This window comes from Triturus cristatus, chromosome 1_1 (assembly GCF_964204655.1).
Source record: "Triturus cristatus chromosome 1_1, aTriCri1.1, whole genome shotgun sequence".
Lineage (NCBI taxonomy): Eukaryota > Metazoa > Chordata > Amphibia > Caudata > Salamandridae > Triturus > Triturus cristatus.
This window is the reverse complement of record NC_140579.1, coordinates 1,017,965,322-1,017,986,030: the sequence shown is the minus strand read 5'-3', so window position 1 is coordinate 1,017,986,030 and position 20,709 is coordinate 1,017,965,322.

Here is a 20,709-nt window from a genome sequence, read left to right as displayed (position 1 = left end):
ATGGTCAGTTAGCTACCATTGCCTCTTGCCACTCTGTTCTCTGTTGTCCATGTGCATGGTCCTGTCCCCTCCCTCTTGCTTTATATGGATTGTTGTGCTGCACTCCCGTCCCGCATGCCCTGTGTGGTGTATTGTGCTGCTGCAAACCCTGATGCCTGCCCTGCAGGGTCAGTTTGGTGCACCTCTCCATGTCCCTCCTGTCCTCTGTTATCCAATTCCATGTCCCTACCCCATTTCATTCCATGATCCAATGTACCATACTTGCGAACATTTTGAACTTGGTAAGAGGGAGATTTTGAAAAAAAACTGGGATATTGATTTTCCCCTTTGAGTTACATTGAAAAAGAGGAGATTGTAGACAGGAGACAGATAAAATAAAGCCCATTTGAGCTTAAAAACATTGGACGTTTCCTGGCTGAATCGGGTCTGTTGGCATGTATGGTTGTACTACCATTGCCTCTTCCTTCTGCCCACAATGGTCTATTACATTGCCACAGCCTCTCTTGCAAGTCCTGTATTGTTGGTTTGTTGCCCCTGCCCCCCTTTCCACTGCCCTCCATAGTCTGTTGTGCTGCCACGGCCCTTCCTGCCTGCTCAGTGTGGTTAAATTGTTGCCTTTGCACCCTCCTACCTGCCTTCAATTTTCAGAGTCCATGCCCCTGGCCTCTGCCTCTCAACCGTATCCTAATGAACAACTAGATTGCTAACATTCTATATTTATTACAAAAGTGTGGAACGCCTGACGTCATCTTGATGTAATCAAAACTGTAATACCTAGAGCATTTCCTTTAGAAATTACATATATGAGAGGGTTTTATTTGCATCAAAATTAGGGTTAGTGCTCTAAAAGACTAAAATAAGGACATATTTTCTGAGTTTTAAAATCGCGACAAAGCACTTTTAAATTATTTGTTATCTTTATGTTTTTTTATCCAGTTGACCACTTGATTAAATGTTACACTTAGGGGAGAGGATGTGGTGTTACTTCCAGAACTGCAGACTTTGCAACTGGGGAACCAGGTTGGAGTTTCTGCTTCAGCTCGACATTCTGTTTTTCTGGTCAAATCACTTAATCTCCCCATGTCTACAACCAAAATGAATTTGTTCTTGTGTGATGTAACCAATGCTCATGTAAAGCACTCCAATACCTGAGAAGTCTGCACTATATAAAACTGCAAAAACACAAAATAATAAGTGTTTTGCACACTTCTGTCATTGGGCTATATTTGGGCTACATCTGGGTGATTTTGGGCTACATTTGGGCTCTTTTGTCTCCGGTGCCCATCTTGGGAGATTTATTTGTTATGAAGTTTCCTAATTTCCTCATGTACTGCAGTCTCCTCAGTAGGAAATGCTTTCAGTTTTTTAGGTATTCAGATATGTCACACATTGGCCATAAATTCTGAATGTTAGCACTCTAGTTGCTCATTAGATCACTGTAGTAAAACTACTGATCACCATGGAAGTCTGCTCCTGGTATTAAAAGTGCATGTTTCAGTCTGCATGTCAGAATTTTTTAATGAAATAGAAGAGGATTTGAGAAGTCACTCAAAATGTGCCCTCATTTTTCTTTCTTCAGCATTAATCATAATTTTAATGGAAAAATGAACCCGCTCATTGTGTTCCTTTTTAAATTAAATGTTTTGTGTTACCAGTTTATTCCAATCAAGATGGCTTCGGGTGCGCCATACTTTTGTCATAATGAAGACAGTAAGCGCTCTAGTTGTTTTTAAGAACACTCTGGGACATTCTGTCATTGGGCTATACTTGGGCTACATCTGGGTGATATTTGGGCTACATTTGGGCTCTTTTGTCTCTGGTGGCCATCTTGGGAGACTTATTTGTTATGAAGTTTCCTAATTTCCTCATTTACTGCAGTCTCCTCAGTAGGAAATACTTTCAGTTTTTTACTTTGATTCCATCAAGAAGGCATTCAGATGTGTCACACATTTGCCATAAATTCAGAATGTTAGCACTCTTTTTGCTCATTAGATCACTGTAGTAAAGCTACTGCTCACCAGGGAAGTCTGCTGCTGGTATTAAAAGTGCATGTTTCAGTCTGCATGTCAGAATTTTTTAATGAAATAGAAGAGGATTTGAGAGGTCACTCAAAATGTGCCCTAATTTTTCTTTCTGCAGCACTAATCATACTTTCTATGGAAAAATGAACCCCCTCATTTTGTTCCTTTTTAAATTAAACGTTTTAAGAGTTACCACTTTAATCCAATCAAGATGGCTTCAGGTGTGCCATACGTTTATCATAAGTAGGACTGTTAGCGCTCTAGTTGTTCTTTGGAACACTCTGGGAAGCTGCAGTAGAACACAAAGGAATCAACTGACAGTCTCTGCCCTTGTTGGATGTACATGTTTTACTGAGAATGTCAGACTTCATTCTCACATGACTGAGAAAGATAATGTGAATTTACAGAAAATAAGCTCTCAGTTTAGCTTATAGATCACCTTCCAAACCTCTGTGGGAAAAGCATGAAAAAATATTTTTCTCTCAATCATGATATCCCAGCAGAAGGCTTTTTCACATGGTGAAATCACCTTAGAACATACCACAATTCCTAAAATGAGTATGGTACCATCAACAAATGATTTATAATGTAACTAAAGTCTTAAAACCTTCTATTAACTGCAATGCTTTTTAATGAGGTGCTATCATGTATATTGGTCCCAAGATGGATGCCAACACTTCTTGGATGAAGTGCTGACAGCCAATCAGATCTCAGGATGAGATGTGTGGTTAGGCTTCGCCCAGATATGTATGTGATTTTACTTTTGATTTTCTCAGGAACTACTGAACAGATTGACACCATATATGCAAAAGGCACATCCCTGAGCTGAGGGCTACCTCTCTGCCAAATTTCAAGTAATTCTGTTCAGCCGTTCGGGCTGTACCTTGGACTAAAGGTCCCTATGGAAAATTGCATGGGGAAAACACGTTTTGGGACCCTCTTTTTTTCTCAGCCCCCACTTGACGAATCCCTCCGAGACTTTCAGGGTAGGAGCGGAGCGGAGCGCCCCACCTATTTTGAAAATTTCGCGAGGATTCGTCAACCGGCACCAAAGTTATTCCAAATAGAATGTTGCGGATTTCCTATGGAAACACGGTCCTAACTATAACTATCTACTGGCAACCGCCAGTAGATAATATATATGTATATATATATAAGAAAATAAAAAAAACATAGGATTGAGGTACATTAGTCTTACAAATTTTCATTTAAAAAAACTTTGAAATTCACTGAACAAAACATAGGTTTAAGGCACATTATTGTTAGAAATTAGCATTTAAAAAACCATAGAAATTCACTGAAAAAACCATAGGTTTCAGGAACGTTATAGTTAGTTGGACATTTCACTTGTACAAAACCATAGAAATTCCGGCGTTATAGTTAGTTCAGCTAACTATAACTCGCGCCCCCGCAATGCACTGGTGATGACGTCACATATTACATCATTCATGACATGGTCAGTGACATCACTGATGACATCACTGATGACATGTTAAATGACATCTCATTTGACATGTTCCTGCGATGTTCCTGCTCCTTGCACCATGCCGACCACTGCCCATGATACTCACCTTGCTCCTTGTAAACATCTCCAATGCGAAGAAGACTCTTGGCACAAAAGCTGAGAATGTAAACCTCCAGCTGGACTATTCTGGGACTATATCCGTCTTGCGCTCCTTTGCGGTTGGCCTGAACTCGTGACTTAACCCAGTCCATCTCAACCAGATAGCCGTGGTTGGTGCTTTAAGATTTTAGGCACTATACATATATATATATATATATATATATTACCTACTGAAGGTCGCCAGTGCGAAGTGGGGGCCGAGAAAAAAGGGGGGTCCCAAAACATGTTTTCCCCATGTTATTTCCCACAGGAAACTTTAGACACTGCTACAGCCTGAACTGCTGAACAGAATTACACCAAATTTGACAAAAAGTTAGTGCTTGGTTCAGAAAGCGTCCTTTTTAGGTCTCGCCTATGCAGCACGCATGCGCTGCATAGGCAAAAGACCTTTAGCAATCGCTTTGGCTTTTCAGCCAAAAACGTGCATGTGTTCCATTGCCTTCAATGGCAATGCGTGCACGTGTGGAGATTCACTTGTGGGAGCGAGCGGCGCCATATGGTAGCAATTATCGCTCCCGCAAGTGACTTGCGCAGGCCCCCTGCCTGCCCCCTGCTGCCGCGAGAGGCGCGCGTGAGCCTCCCCCTGCTGCCGCGCGAGGCGTGCGCGCGCTTGTTTAACGTGTGATGTGAGGAGAAATGAAAGTGCGCGCACACACATCATGGCTGCATTTAGATTTAAGGTGGAGGTTAGCCCTAGTTCGAGCTTAGTTTACTCAAGCAAAGGAACATACAGTTTTGCAAGTTGCAGTGTTTTTATTTAAATGTGAAAGCATTCACATAACACAAGCCACACATTTTTCATAAATCAGAATCATCTCTCGGAGCACTCCCCAATCATGTTGCGAATCATTACTTTGGTTAAACACAATAGCAGAGGGCATGCGCTTCCTTTTCTGCCCAAGCTTCACCCACCTCTCTCTTCTTTCTGCTGGGCCCTCACCAAACAGCGTGATTGGCTCCCCCAGAGCACGCAGGCACGCCTTCACCTCGGAGTCATCTGTGGAAACATTGATTTGCCGTGCATGTATCCTGCGCTCAAATTCAGCGAGGATTTCTGCTTGGCGCTCACTCCGATGCTCCTCGAGATCAAAAGACTCGCCTGCAGGAGGATGAAGGAAAACAGCGATGGTTTTGTAACATGAAGAGGTGCAACAGTCAAAAATACAGTCCACAAACACTTCTGAGCTACGGTGATTTTATGAAATATATATTTCAGAGTTTGTATGAGAAACAGCTGGCAGTCACGGAAATCCACTGGCAATCGTTGTAAAACAGCATTGTCTTTTTAGGACTGTAGTTTTTCTTCATAATATTTTCTACAATGGTTCCAGTGGCCCCAGCCCAAAAATGCAGATTAGAAACGTTGATCAGTGTAATGGGATTCTCTATTGGACAGAACAGTTATAGAAGGGTGTGCCTCTTTTTTTCTCTACCAGGATGGCATGCATAGACGCGGGTTAAGCAAACTGTAGGTGGGGTGTAAGAAGGAGCGAGTGCCGATAGACAAAGACTGTAAATGTTACCATACTACAAAGGTCAGTTACGCTCAACAAAGTTCTCTCACTCCTGTAGCCTCAAATTCAGACCCTCAATGCATGCATAGTGGAAACATTGCATCCAATATTACTGGGACGCTAAGAGCCAGTAAAGAGGCTCTTTTACATGCCTTGGCTAACCGGAGCATCTAGTCTACAGTTAATCAATATATTGGCTTGCAGAATGCTTGGGCACATCACAATAGGCTGCTTTGCAGATCACCACAATCAAGACTGAATCGAAGAACAAACACTCAAATAACTGAGCATCTTTTCCGCTTCCAAAATGGCATGTAAAAGAAATACTGGAAAATGTGTGAGATGACTTATAAAAATCTGATAAAGCATTTGGATGCATATAAAGGCTGGCATCCTAAGAAGCCTTGTCTCCCCATGGAACACTGCATGTGTCCTTTGCGAGCATTTGAAGCTAACTCATATGTTGTCCCTCAGTAAGAGCAACAAACACACTGTTCTAATGCCACGAGTAAAATACTGTTGGCAGCACTGGTTCAAAAGGACAGTGAGCCAATATGACAAATGGGGTTTCAAAATTTAAGGGAACATCAAAATGCTCTAAATTTATTTCGTACTAAGGAAAACACCCTCCGAAGATTCTGTAGATGCTATGATGCATTAGCCATAGTGTTTAACATGTTTATCTCCCTCCCCCATGTTTTTCATAAATAGGTTAAAATGTAGGGCTTAAAAGCATTTCGAGTACTCTGTTTTTCAGTAGGATGATAGAACTATTTGTAAAAAGGAATTTTTGGGATTCTCTGCCAAAAATCAAAGTCAGCACATGCTTTTTCAAAAACATATTTAATACAAAACAAATAAAAAAAAAATAAGATCAAGGGTTCTTCCAATTTATTTTCACAAAACAATGATGGGGTAGTCAATTCACATTCAAACTTAGGTCAGCTTTGTCAACTGGACACATTTTACAACAGAAATCTCAAATAAGAGCCAAACAAAATCATTGTGCACTATAGAAGTACTCTATTGCAACTCATATTTTACATGAAGGACAAGTCACTCTAAAAAGGAAACAAGCATTGGCATAGCCAATAGGTCTCGCCTTTGGGACCTTATAAGTGTTTAGCCATGCAACACTTGATGTTGTTGCACCAAGGATATTGTGCTGGATAACTAAACACTTATAAGGTCCCAAAGGCAAGACCTATTGGCCATGCCAATGCTTGTTTGTTGGTGTAATGGTGTAAATCCGTTCAGTAGTTGCTGAGAAATAAAAAAAAATAAAGTTTTGATATCTAGGGACGCAGTGGATTCGCAAACCCTCCCACCCATGAGCTTCACTGTGATTGGCTGCCAACACTCCAAACCAGGAAGGGTTGGCAGCCATTTTGTGACTCGGTAGAACCGAGTCACAAGAAAACAGTAAAAACAAAGGCGAAAAACAAGAAAAGGGGGCAGGGTAGAAACACCCTGACCCCCCAGGCCTGCTCAGGTGGTCCCACAAGGACCCCCAGGGCCACAAAAAGTATTTTTATGTTTATAATTTCAGCGGAAATCAAGTTGGGGTCGCGAATCCCTCCAATTTTTTTTTTTTTCAAAAAGCGTGGGCTCCCGCGCTTTGATTTCTATAAGCCCCCGGGTGGGCCAGGTCCAGGGGGCATTGCCTAATTTTTTATTTGTTATTGCGGGGGCCATGGGGTCCCCACAGCCCCGGGGACTGCCACCTCCCCGGGGCTATGTTTATAATATGCAGGAGGGCATGCGGCCCTCCCACAGCCCCGGGACCGCCACCCCTCGTGGCTTGTTCTTTAATTTGTGAGGGGCCTCAAAGGCCCCCCAAGACCCAGGGACCGCCACCCCCGGGGCTTTTCTAAAATATTCGCAGGGGGCACACAGGGAGCACCCCCCGGGCTTGTTTTATTAAAAAAAATTAAACCTGTGTGGAGGGGCACCAGCCCCCTCACATCCCCGGGGCTATGTAAATAAAGGGAGGGGGTCACGCGGCCCCCCTCCTGGAGCCCTTGATGGCCCAGGGGACAGCCACCCCCCAGGGCTGGCTCCTGCAGTGTCCCGGGTTGCCCACTCCCGGGACACTGGTATTTGCTATGACAGGGCAAGAGCATGGCTCTTGCCCTGTCATATCAAGCTCCACTTTGGATTTTGGAAGCAAGAGCAGGTTTCCTGCTCTCGTTTAGAAAATGCAAAGCAGATTGGTTTTCCACGCGGGGAGCTGCATGTCAGCAGCTCCCTGTGTGGAAAAGCAATGCCGTCTCCTGGAGGAGACGGAGAGCCGGCAGGACCATGGGGGATTGGGGCTTACCCCATGTTCCCTAAACATTTGGGCATGCCCCGGGGATGGGGTCCCCGGGGTGAATGTATACTAATTAAAGTGGATATTTTTTGGGGGGAAAATGGTGTGAACACGATGGGTGTGCGGTGCTCAGCGCGGCCCCTTAGAGTGAATGCGATGGGTGCGCGGCGCTCATCGCGGCCCCTAGTGTGAACGCGATGGGTGCGCTGCTCTAAGTCGCGCTGGGTGAGCGACTCCAAGCAAAAACAATTAAGATTATTTTTTATATAAATCTATGTTATATGTTGGCTCATTGGGTGGCTCTAAAAAGAGCCCCTGTGTTTATTATGAGTTTCTTGAAGCTACATGTAAGTGCGGATGCAGAGCTTTAGGTTGTTGAGAAACACTCTGTTCCCTTCATCAGTGATGTGTACTCCGTCACTTCTGTAGATGCCCTCCATATGGAAACGTAGATTGTTGTTATATATGGAGCCCAGTCTATGGTCTCTGAGGTAAGCAGAAACAGCTTTATTGACATTCTTCCTAGCTTTCTCAATCTGAGGACAAAATTGATTGGACCACTTCCATTTCTGTCTTTTGCACATGTTAGAGTATACAAAGGTAGTTTGGGGGAAAAGCAACATCAATTCTGCAAAGGTGTCCTTCATTAGCATCTCCAGACCTACCCCAGTCAATGTGCCTAGGTCATTGCCACCACAGTGCACAATCATGAGGTCAGGGGCTTGGCGATGCAAAAAGATTTTAACCAAAGGCATCAATTGGTGCCACTTTAATCCTCTCTGTCCAATCCATTTAATGTCTACATTTTGCAAAGTTAGGTCTTTGTCAATGCCTCTGTGTTCAGCATACCTTTTGCACCAGTAAACATAGCTGTGCCCAACAATCCACACTTAAAGCATCTTGAAGTGATGACTGGAGGTAATGAAAAGATGTCTGTAGCTGAGGTAGTCAGTTGGTAGAATGAGAGATATCTAAAATGGTGGACAAAATGGTGTTTTTAAGAAAGTAGAGATTTGATTGGCTGTTTAAGAACATTGTACATTCAAAAATAGGGTGCATTATACGTTGTTTAAAAAGCAAGTTTGTTCTTGGTTAGTAAAAAGTGTTTTGAAGGTACAGCAGAAAGGATAAGGTAATGATTTGCAAAGCCAACCACACCTGCTGTTGTCATTTGCAACATTGTGTGGTGAACTTGTGACTTGTCAGTTAAGTTGAATGTTGCATGACCTGTTGCTATGAAAACTGACATTAAGCAGAAGAGGTAAAGAAGTCAGTTTATAAGGGATATTATTTGTGACCAATGGAAATGTGTTTTACAATTTGAAAATCTCTGGGAAGCAATGTCATTTGTTGGTTATGTGTATTTGTATGGGAAAAAAGAGGGAACTCTTGCCATTACTGGTTTCACCTTGCAGAGTCTGGTGATTTATATTGACTGTGTCTAAAAGAAAATCCTGCCTGAGTGTGTGAGATTTTTCATTCAACAAATTTATTTGCAAGGTGAGATATATATTTTTGAGGTTTCTTTAAAAAAGATTTGACATTATTCTAAAACTGTGTTTTTTTAAATATATTATTAAATGTAGAGATGTATATTGGAATTAGTTTAATTGTACTTGAAGTCTGAACAGTAATATATATATTTTTAAGTCTGTTTAAAGATATAGCTGAATGATGCCTCATATTTTTCGATAGTTGGTGGAACATGCAGTAAAAATGTGTATTTTGAAATATGTTTATGTAAGGTGTTAATAATTACGTTTCAGTTATTAGTTTGTACAGAAGGTAAAGTTAAATGATGCCATATGTTTTAAGATAGAATGGTGAAATAAGGTGTTGTAATTTATGCTTCTTTTTGTAGTCTGAGCAAAGGTATAGTTGAATGATGCCACATAATTTTAGATACAGTGGTGAAGATGTGTAATAAAAGTGTGGTTTTAGAAATGCTCATAAAAGGTGTTGTAAATTAGTCTTCTTTCTTAAGTCTACCATTAAGTGGGTCGCACACCGCTCGTCATACTAGCAAGTAGCCCATAGGATTCTGGACAATGAAGTAGCAGCGGCGAGTACACCTAAGCTACGAGTGTTAAATAAATGCCATCCCTGGACACGTGTTTCGAGGTAGTTGCCTCTCGTCAGCAGGGAGCAGGTCTGTATGTGGGGTGCCGGTAGACTGCCAAATATACAAGGTTAAATACCTTTCACGGCGCGCGGGTGCGGGATCCTGACTCGTCAGCCGTTTAGCTCGAGGGAGCTTTAAAGTCAACCATTAAGTGAGTCTGTTGAGAGGTGCAGATTGATGATGCCACCCATTTCTAGATTTATTAGTCAAGCTGTAGCTCAAAAATAAACCACCACATTTTACTGTTTCTGGTATGTTGGACTTTTCTACTTAACTAGATAGTATGTAATGACTCATGTATGTGTTCAAATTGTATTTATATAGTTGTATGTATATTTACTGAATTATTAAGAGATGAGTGACTAATTACAGGAGTGCAAAGGTAGTGAATATGTGATTTTATAAGTACACGAGAAATGATTTACTGATTCTATATTGTGCAAACACCCAGTTAGTATCCAAGCAAAACCCATGCATTCATGCAATGATTCATATACTAACTGATGCAGTGATAAAATCTCCAGAGCACTACATATGCAGTCCAGCAATACCACTGTCACTCCCTGTGGACTCATTTATTCAGTCTGCCATGTCCTTATCTAATCACTGTGCCAAAATACAGGCACTTATAAATTCATCATGCACTCTCCTTGCAGTACTCGAAGTATTCTGTCGTTATCCATGTACTCATGCAATGACCAAGGGACTAACACATGCAGTGCTACAATCACATGTGCACTATCCATGTAGTCCTGTAGCCAACTATACACTACTGATTCACTCCTCCAATTATCCAGGTAGTACCCATGCAGTCCAGCAATCAAATTGTCACCCCCGTGCACTCTTCCAATCACCCAGCCAGTATCATGTACTAATCCAATCACTCTGCCACAACCCAAGCAGTTATAAATTCACTATGTACTCTCCTTGCAGCAATCTAGGTATTCTGTTGCTATCCATGTACTCATGCAATGACCCAGGGAGTAAAACATGCAGTGTTATAATCATATGTGCACTATGAATATAGTCCTATAACCACATATACACTACCGATTCACTCCTCCAATTATCCAGGTAGTACCCATGCAGTCCAGCAATCACACTGTCACTACCCATGCACTCCTCCAATCACTGAGTTAGTACTAGGTACTAATCCAATCACTTCGCTAAAACCCAAGCACTTAGAAATGCACAATGCACTCTCCTTGCAGTACTCCAATCATCCAGTCAGTACCCATTTACAATCCTTTGAGTGCTATCTATACAGTTTAGTCATCTCCATGTTACTACCTATGCACTCCTCCAATTACCCAGCCAGTCCCATGTCCTTATCTGATCACTCTGCCACAAACCAAGCACGTATAAATTCACTATGCATTCTCCTTGCATCACTTTAAATATCCTGTCGCTATCCATGTACTCATGCAATGACCCAGGGACTAACACATGCAGTGCTACAATCACATGTGCACTATCCATGCAGTCTTGTAACTACCTACACACTACTGATTCACTCCTGAAAATACCCAGGTAGCACCTATGCAGTCCAACAATCACACTGTCACTCCCTGTGTACTCTTCCAATCACCCAGTCAGTACCATGTACTATTCCAATCACTTTGCTAAAACACAAGCACTTAGAAATTCACCATGCACTCTCCTTATAGTACTCCAATCATCCAGTCAGTACCCATGTACAATCCATTGAGTGCTATCTGTACAGTTTAGTAATCTCCATGTTACTACCTATGCGCTCCTCCTATTACCCAGCCAGTCTCATGTCCTTTTCCAATCACTCTGCCACAAACCAAGCACTTATAAATTCACCATGCACTCTCCTTGCAGCACTCTAGGTATTCTGTTGTTATCCATGTACTCATGCAATGACCAATGAACTAACACATGCAGTGCTACAATCACATATGCAGTATCTATGTAGTCCTGTAGCCAACTATACACTACTGATTCACCAATTATCCAGGTAGTACCCATGCAGTCCAGCAATCAAATTGTCACCCCGTGCACTCTTCCAATCACCCAGCCAGTACCATGTACTAATCCAATCACTCTGCCACAACCCAAACACTTATAAATTCACCATGCACTCTCCTTGCAGAACTCTAGGTATTCTGTTGATATCCATCTACTCATGCAATGACCCAGGGAGTAACACATGCAGTGTTATCATCACATGTGCACTATCAATATAGTCCTGTAACTACCTATACACTACTGATTAACTCCTCCAATTATCCAGGTAGTTCCCATGCAGTCCAGCAATCACACTGTCACTCTCCGTGCACTCCTCCAATCACTGAACCAGTACTATGTACTAATCCAATCACTTTGTTAAAACCCAAGCACTTAGAAATTCACCATGCACTTTCCTTGCAGTACTCCAATCATCCAGTCAGTGCCCATTTACAATCCTTTCAGTGCTATCTATACAGTTTAGTAATCTCCATGTTACCACCTATGCACTCCTCCAATTACCTAGCCAGTCCAGGGTCCTTATCCAATCACTCTGCCACAAACCAAGCAATTATAAATTCACCATGCACTCTACTTGCAGTACTCTAATCATTCAGTCAGTACCCATGTACTCATGTAATGACCCAGGCACTAACACATGCACTGCTACAATCCCCTGTTCACTACCCATGCAGTCCTCTAACCACGTACACAGTACTCCTTCGCTCCTTCAATTCCCCAAGTAGTACCCATGCAGTCCAACAATCATCCTGTCACTACCCATGCACTGCTCCAATCACCCAGCCAGTACCATGTACTTATCTAATCACTCCGCAAATACCCAAGCACTTGCAAATTTACCATGCACTCTCCTTGCAGTACTCTAATCATCCAGTCAGTACCTATGTACTCATGCAATGACGCAGCCACTATCACATGGACTGCTGAAATCCCTTGAGGACTACCTATGCAGTCCAGTAATCTCCCTGGTACTACCTATGATGTCCCTCTAATCACCCAGTCAGTCCTTTGTCCTTATCCAATCACTGCACCAAAACACAAGCACTTATAAATTCACCATGCACTGTACACGCAGTACTCTAATTACCCAGTCACTACCCATGTAGTCATGCAATGATCCAGGCACTAACAGATGCACTGCTATAATCACCTGTGCACTACCCATGTAGTCATGCAATAACTGAAGCATTACCCACGTTTGAAGGCCACGCTCACCTTTTTCCACCACTCTGAAAAGGAGACTGCTATGTTATAGTTGGAAATTAGCATTTAAAAAACCTTTGAAATTCACTGAAAATACCATAGGTTTCAGGCCCATTATAGTTAGGAATTAGCATTTAAAAAAACCTTTGAAATTCACTGAAAAAAACAAAGGTTTCAGGGACGTTATAGTTAGAAATTAGCATTTAAAAAACCTTAGAAATTCACTGAAAAAAACATAGGTTTCAGGGACGTTATAGTTAGTTGGACATTTCACTCGTTCAAAACCAGAGAAATTCAGCCTTTATAGTTAGTTCAGCTAACTATAACTCGCGCCCCCGCAATGCACTGCTGATGACGTTACGTAATTCATGACATGGTCAGTGACATCACTGATGACATCACTGATGACATCTCAAATGACATCACTGATGACATTATCCATGTGATAATCTGATGCACCTTCTCACACCCTAATATAAACTTTGATACACCTACTCTAAAATACAGACTACCATCACCAAAACCATAAACACACCAATACCAGTTACTACATACCCACTCACTGGTTCCTAGGTCTACACACATACCCACTCATTCACCCATGCAGTCACTCATACATGCGGTCACTCATCAGTACAGCGCTATCATATGCACTCATACACCTATACAGACACTCACATACCGCCACTCATCCAAAGTGTTACTCACACACCTAGTCAGTCATGGAAAAAATCAATCACACTTCCATTTACTCACCTATACAATAATACAAAAACAAGCTCACTTATTGATACAGACACTAACACATACTTACTCTCTTGTACAATCACTGATACAACCACACACTCATCCATATAGCCACTCTCACAACCACTCACTCTCACATATAGTTCCTTTATATACTCCGACACTCACATATACTGCCTTTGACATATTTAGTTACTCACACATGTACCACTGAGACATCTATTCACTCACCAACACATCCATACATACACTCACCCACCCATACAGTCCTTCACAGATGCACTCTTTAACCCATACACCCAGTGAATCACCCACTCACACATCCATGCACGGAGTCACACACCCCTCACCCACCCACACAGACACTCAGGCACCCATACAGATACTCAGACAATCAATCAATAGCCCATATTGACACTTGTTTAGCTACTCACCAACCCATGGAACCGCTTACACAGCAACTGACAGACTGATACAGACATTACATAGTTTAGTGACTTCAACTTCACTAAGACACATTTAATTACTCACTTATATGTTTTATATATATATATTCACTGAAAAAAACATAGGTTTCAGAGACGTTATAGTTAGAAATTAGCATTTAAAAAACCTTAGAAATTCACAGAAAAAACCATAGGTTTCAGGGGTGTTATAGTTAGCTGCCCATTTCACTCATACAAAACAATAGAAATTCCTCCGTTATAGTTAGTTCTGCTAACTATAACTACATGAGTGTGTATATTAGTTATTGATTAGTTGGGTGAGTATTTGTATGGGACACTGAGTTTGTGTGTGGTTGGATGGGGTGTGTGTAACTCTATGCATAGATGTGTGAATGGTTGATTGACTAGGTGTATGGGTTTAAGAGTGCATGTGGAAACAGTTGTTTGGGTGACTGAGTGTATTTATTTGTGTGTTGGTGAGCGAATATATGTTTTAGTTGTACATCTTCAGCAAAGTAAAAAAATAAAAGGCATTGTATGTGAGAGTTGGTGTATATAAATAAGTATGTGTAAGAGTCAGTGATTGTGAGAGTAACTATATGAATGAGTGTATAATTGTAATGGTCCTTTTTTAACATATTACCAATGAGTTACTATGTGTTTGAATAAATGAGGTGTTGTTGGATAACTGTGTAACTGAGTAAATTTAAGTGCGATACATTTTTTTCATGAGTGAGTAGGATGACTGCATAACCAACTAAGATGACTGTTGATGTGTCAATGTCTATATATGTGTATAAGTGCATTTGATAGTGTTCTATTAATTAATGACTGCATGTATAGATGATTCTGTTGTTGAATGGGTAGTTGTGTGTGTAGACTTAGGAATCAGTGAGTGGGTATGTAGTAACTGGTATTGGTGTGTCAATGGTTTCAAATATGGTACTCTGTATTTTACAGTGAGTAATGAAAGGTTATACTAGTGTATGATGAGGTGTATCAGATTGTCAAGTGGATGATGTCATCAGTGATGTCATCAGTGATGTCACTGACCATGTCATGAATTATGCAATATGTGACATCATCAGCAGTGCATTGCGGGCGCGTGAGTTATAGTTAGCAGAACTAACTATAACGGAGGAATTTCTATTGTTTTGTATGAATGAAATGGGCAGCTAACTATAACACCCCTAAAACCTATGTTTTTTTCTGTGAATGTCTAAGGTTTTTTAAATGCTAATTTCTAACTATAACGTCTCTGAAACCTATGTTTTTTTCCAGTGAATTTCAAAGGTTTTTTAAATGCTAACTTTTAAGTGTGATAGTAGTTATATCTATTTTTTTGTACTGATTTTTTACAGTTTTTTAACTGTTTATTTATAAATATTTTATTCATTAAATAACATTATATATTTTTCTGAAAATTGCAAAAAAAAAAATTTTTTTTATTAAAACTGAAATATTGATTAATTTTCTTGTTTTCATTTTTATTTTACTATATTTATATTATTTTCTTTTTTTTTAAAAATCAATTTTTTTTGGAGTCGTGCACTCAAAGTGTACACATCACGGTGGGTGCGCGCACTCTGGCCGCCATTTTAGAAAAGTCATGAAGGATCCGCGTATGGTGTGCGATGGCTGCGTGTTTTTCAGTTACATCATATACATTCAATATCATGTGATATGCGCGATTGGTATGCGACCAGTCTGCGACTCCTGCTCCCGCGCATTCGCGACACATGCGCATTACGGTACGAGATGATTGCGCGGTTGTGGGTCCCGCGACACATCATGTATACGTGCTGGGGCGCGCTGGGTGCACGACTGTATGTTCCAAAATGAAAAGTATGTGTCTTTAATATACATATTAAGGCAAGAGATTATGTAAGATATTCATCAAAATAATATTTTTGCACTTATAATAAACTTATATTATTTTTAAATATATTTTCGCGAAGTCAGGTGCGTGCATCGCGAGTGCAGAAAACCAGGTCAGCAGAGCTGCTGTAGAGCCAGAGAACCAGGTCAGCAGAGCTGCTCTAGAGCCTAAGAACACTAGGTCAGCAGAGCTGCTCTAGAGCCAGAGAACCAGGTCAGCAGAGTTGCTGTAGAGCCAGAGAAACCAGGTCAGCAGAGCTGCTTTAGAGGGAGAGAACCAGGTCAGCAGAGCTGCTTTAGAGCCAGAGAACCAGGCCAGCAGAGCTGCTTTAGAGCCAGAGATCCAGGTCAGCAGAGCTGCTCTAGCTGACACTGACTAACTGATACTGACTGACTGACACTGACTGACTGACTGACACTGACTGACACAGATTGACACTGACTGACACTGATTGACTGACACTGACTGACACTGATTGACTGACACTGACTGACACTGACTGACTACTCTCTACTACTCTACTACTGACACTTTATTACTCTCTACTACTCTCTCTCTACTACTCACTCTCTACTACTCACTCTTTACTACTCTCTACTACTCACTCTCTACTACTCTACTACTCTCTACTACTCACTCTCTACTACTCACTCTCAACTACTCACTCTCTACTACTCTCTCTCTACTACTCACTCGCTACTACTCTCTACTACTCACTCTCTACTACTCACGCTCTACTACTCTCTACTACTCACTGTCTACTACTACTCTCTCTACTACTCACTCTCTACTACTCTCTACTATTCACTCTCTACTACTCACTCTCTACTACTCACTCTACTACTTTCTACTAGTCTCTACCACTCACTCTCTACTACTCTCTACTACTCACTCACTACTACTCTCTACTACTCACTCTCTACTACACTCTCTACTACTCTCTCTCTCTACTACTCTCTACTACTACTCTCTACTATTCACTCTCTACTATTCACTCTCTACTACTCACTCTACTACTCTCTGCTGCTCTCTACCACTCACTCTCTACTACTCTACTACTCTCTCTCTACTACTCTCTCTCTACTACTCTCTCTCTACTACTCTCTACTACTCACTCTCTACTACTCACTCTACTACTCTCTACTACTCACTCTCTACTACTCTCTCTCTACTACTCGCTCTCTACTACTCACTCTCCACTACTCACTCTCTACTACTCGCTCTCTACTACTCTCTACTACTCACTCTCTACTACTCACTCTCTACTACTCTCTACTACTCTCTCTGCTACTCACTCTCTACTACTCACTCTCTACCACTCTACTACTCTCTACTACTCGCTCTACTACTCACTCTCTACTATTCTCTACTACTCACTCTACTACTCTCTCCTACTCTCTACCACTCACTCTCTACTACTCTACTACTCACTATGTACTACTCGATCTCTACTACTCACTCTCCACTACTCACTCTCTACTACTCGCTCTCTACTACTCTCTACTACTCACTCTCTACTACTCACTCTCTACTACTCTCTACTACTCTCTCTGCTACTCACTCTCTACTACTCACTCTCTACCACTCTACTACTCTCTACTACTCGCTCTACTACTCACTCTCTACTATTCTCTACTACTCACTCTACTACTCTCTCCTACTCTCTACCACTCACTCTCTACTACTCTACTACTCACTATGTACTACACGATCTCTACTACTCCCTCTCCACTACTCACTCTCTACTACTCACTCTCTACTACTCTCTACTACTCACTCTCTACTACTCACTCTCTACTACTCTCTACTACTCTCTCTGCTACTCACTCTCTACTATTCACTCTCTACCACTCTACTACTCTCTACTACTCGCTCTACTACTCACTCTCTACTATTCTCTACTACTCACTCTACTACTCTCTCCTACTCTCTACTACTCACTCTCTACTACTCATTCTACTACTCTCTACTACTCACTCTCTACTACTCTCTACTACTCACTCTGTACTACTACTCACTCTCTACTACTCTCTACTGCTCACTCTCCACTACTCATTCTCTACTACTCGCTCTCAACTACTCTCTACTACTCACTCTACTACTCACTCTCTACTGCCCTCTCTACTTCTCACTCTCAACTACTCTCTCTCTACTACTCACTCTCTAGTACTCTCTACTACTCACTCTCTACTACTCACTCTCTACTACTCCACTACTCTCTACTACTCACTCTCTACTACTCACTCTCTGCTACTCTACTACTCTCTACTACTTTCTCTCTCCTACTCACTCTCTACTACTCACTCTCTACTACTCTCTACTACTCACTCTCTACTACTCTCTCTACTACTCTCTGCTACTCACTCTCTACTACTCTCTAATACTCTCTCTCTGCTACTCACTCCCTTCTACTCTCTACTACTCACTCTCTACTACTCGCTCTCTACTACTCTCTACTACTCACTCTCTACTACTCTCTACTACTCTCTACTACTCAATCTACTACTCACTCTCTACTACTCTCTACTATTCACTCTCTAATACTCACTCTCTACTACTCACTCTCTACTACTCACTCTACTACTCTCTACTACTCACTCTCTGATACTTTCTCTACTACTCTCTACTACTCACTCTCTACACTCTATTACTCGCTCTCTACTCTCTATCTCTCTACCTCTCTCTCTTCCTCTCTCTCTACTACTCTATACCTCTCTACCTCTACCTCTCTACCACTACACCTCTACCTATACACCTCTATCTCTCTACCACTCTGTACATGCACACATATGCACATATATATATGCATATGCATTTCTATATATGTATGTGTATATATATATATATATATATACATATATAAACATATAAATATAATCTGCATATCTATATCAATATAAATGCATGCAAACATATACATATACATATATGCATACATATGCATGGTATGTACATGAAAGTTTGAAAAACTCTAATACAAGCAAAGCTAAAAAGCCACCTAATTACAAACAGAATTGCTTTAACTTAAACGAGGGCGAGACCTGTTGCATTTTCAATGCTTGTTTACTTTGATTCCATCAAGAAGGCATTCAGATGTGTCACACATTTTCCATAAATTCTGAATGGTAGCACTCTAGTTGCTCATTAGATCACTGTAGTAAAGCTACTGCTCACCAGGGAAGTCTGGTGCTGGTATTCAAAGTGCATGTTTCAGTCTGCATGTCAGAATTTTTTTATGAAATGGAAGAGGATTTGAGAAGTCAAAATGTGCCCTAATCTTTCTTTCTGTAGCACTAATCATAATTTCTATGGCAAAATGAACCCCCTCATTTTGTTCCTTTGCAAATTAAGTGTTTTAAGTGTTACCACTTTATTCCAATCAAGATGGCATCAGGTGTGCCATACTTTTGTCATAAGAAAGACTGTTAGCGCTCTAGTTGTTCTTTAAAACACTCTGGGACATTCTGTCATTGGGCTATACTTGGGCTACATCTCGGTGATATTTGTGCTACATGTGGGCTCTTTTGTCTCCGGTGGCCATCTTGGGAGACTTATTTGTTTTGAAGTTTCCTAATTTCCTCATTTAAAACAGTCTCCTCAGTAGGAAATACTTTCAGGTTTTTTACTTTCATCCCATCAAGAAGGCATTCAGATGTGTCACACATTTGCCATAAATTCGGAATGTTAGCACTCTAGTTGCTTATTAGATCACTGTAGTAAAGCTACTGCTCACCACGGAAGTCTGCTGCTGGTATTGAAAGTGCATGTTTCAGTCTGCATGTCAGAATTTTTTAATGAAATAGAAGAGGATTTGAGAAGTCACTCAAAATGTGCCCTAATTTTCTTTTTTCCGCACTAATCATAATATATATGGCAAAATGAACCTCCTCATTGTGTTCCTTTTAAATTAAACTACTCACTCTCTACTACTCACTCGCTACTACTTTCTACTACTCTCTCTCTACTACTCTCTCTCTACTCACTCTACTGCTCTCTAGTACTCTCTACCACTCACTCTCTACTACTCTACTACTCACTCTCTACTACTCTGTACCACTCTCTCTCTACTACTCCCTCTCTACTACTCACTCTACTACTCTCTACTACTCACTCTCTACTACTCACTCTCTACTACTCTACTACTCTCTACTACTCACTCTCAACTACTCACTCTCTACTACTCACTCTCAACTACTCTCTACTACTACTCACTCTACTACTCTCTACTACTCTCTACCACTCACTCTCTACCACTCTACTACTCACTCTCTACTACTCTCTCTCTACTACTCACTCTCTACTACTCTCTCTCTACTACTCACTCTGTACTACTCACTCTCTACTACTCACTCTCCTCTACTCCCTCTCTACTTCTCGCTCTCTACTACTCTCTACTACTCACTCTACTACTCACTCTCTACTACTCTCTACTACTCTATCTGCTACTCACTCTCTACTACTCTCTACTACTCACTCTCTACTACTCACTCTCTACTACTCTACTACTCTCTACTACTCTCTCTACTACTCACTCTCTACTACTCTCTCTCTACTACACACTACTACTTGCTCTCTACTACTCACTCTACTACTCACTCACTACTACTCCCTACTACTCACTCTACTACTCACTCTCTACTACTCTCTACTACTCACTCTCTACTACTCCACTACTCTCTACTAATCACTCTCTACTACTCACTCTGTACTACTCTCTACTACTCACTCTTTACTACTCTCTACTACTTACTCTCTACTACTCTCTCTCTACTACTCACTCTCTACTACTCACTCTCTACTACTCTCTACTTCTCACTCTCTACTACTCTCTCTCTCTACTACTCTCTACT